This window comes from Salvia hispanica, chromosome 2, assembly GCF_029641045.1.
Source record: "Salvia hispanica isolate PSC_SH4W2 chromosome 2, Shi_PSC_v1, whole genome shotgun sequence".
NCBI classification, from domain to species: domain Eukaryota; kingdom Viridiplantae; phylum Streptophyta; class Magnoliopsida; order Lamiales; family Lamiaceae; genus Salvia; species Salvia hispanica.
The window spans coordinates 56,592,977-56,598,266 of NC_142693.1; the positions used below are offsets into that span (position 1 = coordinate 56,592,977).

At 38.4% G+C, this 5,290-nt stretch overlaps 1 pseudogene; it reads left to right on the forward strand.

The window, feature by feature from the left end:
- The first annotated feature begins 3,394 nt into the window (after positions 1-3,394).
- On the forward strand, positions 3,395-3,941 carry LOC148932703 (uncharacterized; annotated as a pseudogene).
- The last annotated feature ends 1,349 nt before the right edge of the window (positions 3,942-5,290 follow it).

Below are 5,290 nucleotides of genomic sequence, written 5' to 3' on the forward strand. Positions count from 1 at the left end.
GCTCCAGAGTCGATGGGCGATAGTGAAGGGTCCATCGCGGTTGTGGCATATGGACTGCATCGCTGATGTCATGTAAGCATGTATTATCATGCACAACATGATTGTCGAAGATGAAGGTGCAGCAGTGACGATGATGATGGTTCCGGTCCAAGCCACTGTGTGGCCACCCCCAGTGGACGTATGGGGGGTACCCCATGAAGGGGCTGACCGGGTGCGTTTGTTTGCCGACATGCACCAACGACAAGCCCATATTTGACTCCAGAACGATTTAATTGAAGATCTATGGTTGTGTCAGGGTCATCGTTGATATGTTCATGAGTGTAATTCGATTAAGTTGTTTATTTTATCTAATGAAATTATTTTGCACTTTGTTTAAATCTGTATTCGTGCTGAAATTTTAATACTGTACATTGTTTAATTCCGTAAATTGTTTAATTTGGTAAATTTGTGAATTTTTTTAATTGCGGGAAGTCCGCGCGGGAAGGCTATGGGATGTCCGCCATTGTGCAGTGGGAAGTCCTTATGACGTGGCAGCGCTGTGGGAGGTCCTTATGACGTGGCAGGAGGTGTTTTTAGTAAGTCCGTCGGGAAGACTATCGGACATCTGCACCCACTGAGGATGCTCTTATTAGTGAAGGCTATGGGATGTCCACCACTGTGCAGTGGGAAGTCCTTATGACGTGGCAGTGCTGTGGGAGGTCCTTATGACGTGGCAAGAGGTGTTTTTAGTAAGTCCGTCGGGAAGGCTATTGGACATCTGCACCCACTGAGGATGCTCTTATTAGTGAGGCATACCAAATAAGATTGCCAAGTGGTATACATGGATTAGAGAATTTTTTCTCACTCTGTTACTTTACTTATTTTTCTTTTACTTTCTCTTAATTTACCAATTGTTTTATCTTTCTTTAACAATTGTGCATTAAAACTCGTGCCGTTATAGAAGTTTCTATTTTTAGAGGATGGAGTGTAAGTTGTTACCGATGGAACCTGGATAAGATGGAGCATCCTGGTTGACACGGGGCAAGTCAAAATTGATCCTCTTATATTTTGGGCAATGATATACTGAGCATTGTTCTAGTTCAACATGCCGCTGATTCTACCATCTTTGGCTACGTACCCAAATGTACTCATTCCATGTGCTCTCTCAAAGGCTACCTCCCTCTAGAATTGCATTTTTAATTAGGTTGTCAAGCGCACCTCTTCTTCCTGATCAGACCACATTTTTACTACTGCTTGTGTAGACGATCCTTTTAATCGGATTGTGGAGTTTAAATAAAAGGATTTTTTCATTTAATTAATTACTCCCTCCATCCCTGACTAAGAGTCACACTTTTCCATTTCGGTCTGTCCCCAATTAAGAGTCACACTTCATTTTTACCATAAATAGTAAGTAGGTCTCACATTCCACTAACTCAATTCACTCACATTTTATCGTAAAACCAATATAAAAAAATGGGTCTCACATCCCACTAACTTTTTCAACCAACTTTTCTTTACATTTCTTAAAACTTGTACCCGGTCAAAGTGTGACTCCTAATCGGAGACGGAGGGAGTAGTATTTAAGATTTTCCAGTTTTATTTTGTTTTATCTTCATCACCATATTCTTATCAAACTAGTGACAGTTAGAATTTTGCATGGTATGCTACATTACATTATAGTACTCCCTCTGTTCCATAGTAATAGAGTCATTTTGCCATTTTGGTACGTTCCACAATAATAGAGTTATTTCCTTTTTTAGTAAAAGCAAACATATTTTTTCACACCTAATTTACTCTCTCTTACTTTATTCTCTCTTCATCTCTCTACCTTTTTCATTTTCCACTTTACTCTCCCTTTACTTAACTCACCTGACACAATTTTTCTTAATCTCCGTGCCGAAAAGAAACGCCTCCATTACTATGGAACGGAGGGAGTATTCTACATTAGTAGTATTCTTAAAGCTGGTAATTTATACTCCCTCCGTCCCAGATAATTCGGGTCAGTTTGACTTGGCACGAGTTTTAAGAAATATTTGTTTGACTTTGATTTAAATGAAGGTAGGTAGTGAAAATGGGTCCCACCTTGTTACTTTTTCATTGCCAATTTTATGGAAAACTTTAATTAGTTATGATTTGAGTATAATTAAAATTTTTGGTTCAATTTTAATTTTTGATCAGTGTTGATTACACGACAGAATTCAAAAATGCTGCTCAAATTAAATCAAGTTGCTCAAAAAAATGGAAAACCTGGGTAGATTACAAATTAAACCTGCTGCTCAATTTCTTCTTTCATGCAACTACACAAAATACAACATCTCAATGAGAGTTTAATCAAATTACACAAAAGATTTTTGGAGGGAAATCTCAAAACCCACAATACTTAAACCAAATTTTTAGGAGGGAACTTAGGAGGGAAATGCCAACCATCACTAGCTATAAAAGGACTACCTACACAACAAAAGGAGAGTTTTATAAGTATTGCCCTCAGAAAATTTTCATCGTAGGGCTATGGATGCTGCTGCTGGAGAAACTGCCGGAGACAGACAAGCGAATCATAGGAGTGGACACCAAAAACCTGATAGCTCAAAGCATGCTACAAGCGAGCCATTTAGGTAAAATACCGTATGGAGGTTTTTTCAAGGCAGCAAAGGAATTTGGAGTGAGCACGAAGATAATGCATCGAATCTGGGCAGAGGCCAACAAGCAAATCCAGAGTGGAGTACCTGTGAGCATAAAAGATCATGTTAAAGGCTTCAAGCGCAATGATGAAATTCAGCTAGATGAAAACGGGGTAAGAGATCTTTCAGTCCTTAAAAGATCTACCATCCGAAAGATGGTTGTCAAGATAGATTTTAAGTAAGAGCACAATAGGCAGATGGTGAAATCAGGAATTCTGAGGCCACACACAAATGCTGTGAAGCGCCTACTTACTGCCTCAAACAAGCTAGCAAGAATGAAATGGGGTCTCACTCATGTTCAGTCTGTTGTTCACAATGGTATGCTGAAATACCACACAATGCACAATGTAGTGCATATTGATGAAAATTGATTTTTCATGACAAAGAGTACGGATAGATACTACCTGCTGCCAGATAGGGAAGAACCATATATGTCATGTAAGTCAAAGAGGTTTATCACAAAGGTGATGTTTATGTATGCAGTGTGTAGACCATACTTTGGAGTAGGTAGAGATTTCATATTTGATGGAAAAATAGGCATCTTTCCATTCACAACACAAGAGCCAGCAAAGAGAAAATCCAAGAATAGACCAAGAGGCACCGTGGAGATCAAGCCCATTTGATCAGTGAACAAGGCAGTCATGAGAGAATGCCTTATTCAAAATGACACTGTTTTTGCATCAATTTTTTATTTCTAACTGTATCAAATCATACTCCAGACCTCACACACTGAAATAATGATGCATATCAAACCAGCAATCAAGACTAAATGGCCAGATAACATAAGCAAAGAGATATTCATTCAACAAGACAATGTCAGACCTCACATCATGCATAATGATGCAGAATTTCATTCAATTGCAAACACAGATGTGTTCAAATTCCATTTCATTTGCCAACCAGCTAATTCTCCTGATTGTAATGTGTTGGATTTAAGATTTTTCAGAGCCATCCAGTCTATACTGGATGACAAATTGGCTAGGGAAGTGGATGAGTTGGTGGCTAATGTGTAAACATCTTTTGATGAACTTAGTGCAGAAACACTTAACAATGTTTTCCTGACTCTTCAAGGTTGTTTAACATAGATTTTGAAGGTGGAAGGGGGAATGGCTACAAAACTCCACACATAAACAAATAAGATTGACAAGGCTGGGGATACTGCCAAAGACATTGGAGGTTAAAGAACATATAGTGAAGGTTGCAGTGGCATACCTCCAACAGGCAGAAAATGATGAGAGCACCTCATATGACATCTCAGGTATCAGTAGAGCTGTAGGCTTTTAAGATCAGTAAGTTAGGAAGCATTTTTTGGCAGTTGGGTGTGGAAGCCTCAAGATTAGGTGTAGCTTATGCTATCAACTGTTTTTTGTCCACTTTTGTAAAGCCTCCAAACCTACATGTGGGGTTGCTTCTAAAATCCTAATCCCACAGAAAATTGTCATCATAGGACAACCTCCAAACCATACGTGTGTATAGGGTGACTTCTAAGACTGTCTAACTAAAAAAACAGCCTCCTAACCATGTAAAGGGGTGGCTTTTGTAATGTAATGTCAGTGTATGGTTTTTATTTCCCTTAGATATTGGTGTTTATATCAACTCACAAATAAGCCTCCTAATCTAACAAGAGAGTTGACTTAATAATCAACACATATCAGTAATAGCAACACAATGCAAATCATCATAGGGGTATGATCAACGCAATTAACAGCAACACAATTAGCATCATTTCAATATGTGCATAGAAAAAATCACAAGGAGCAACATTCAATCAACAATTAAAACCACAACAACCAACACAACATCAAACCACAGCCTCCAGCATACACAAACAACCATAACCTCCAACATTCACAAACAACCACAACCTCCAGCCTACGAAAACAACCACAACCTCCAATACAACAACAAACCACAACCTCCAACACAAACCAACAACCACAACCTCAAACACATCATCAAACCACAGCCTCCAACCCAACTAAAACCACATCCGCCAACCCATACCAACAAACCACAGCCTCCTACCCAACTAAAACCACAGCCTCCAACCCAAACCAACAAACCACAACCTCCTATCCAATCGGAAAAACAACAAAATTGAGGGACAACCTACTCGGAAAGAGACATAAATAAATTTCGTATATTAGTTGTTAGAAAAAAATCGAGTTTGAAAATAAAAAGTTTTTCTTGTAATTCTTTTGTGTGATTTATAGAAATAGAAGTGTTGTGACGAACTTTGACGTAAGGAAAATAATAAACGACCAAAGCATATACATGCAAGTAAAAGTCCGAGAGAATACAACTTTTACAACACAATTAAATGCTAATCTATTACAAGTAAATTAAGAGACGTGTAATTTCCGGACAGCTCGTTGACGACCATACACGATCCAAGTACACCTCCGTATATCTTTAAAACTTTCATAATTAAACCCTGCATTATATATACATATATATAAAAGCAAATCAATACAATAAATAATATTAGTGTGATGATAATAAGGGAGCGCCATCATCACCACATCCTTGCCTAATAAGTGGTCTAATTTACATACATGTAGTAAGTTAATTACCCACGTGTAGAACCAAGGGCATGAGTATATATGAATATGCAACTCCTATTGTTTCCAGCT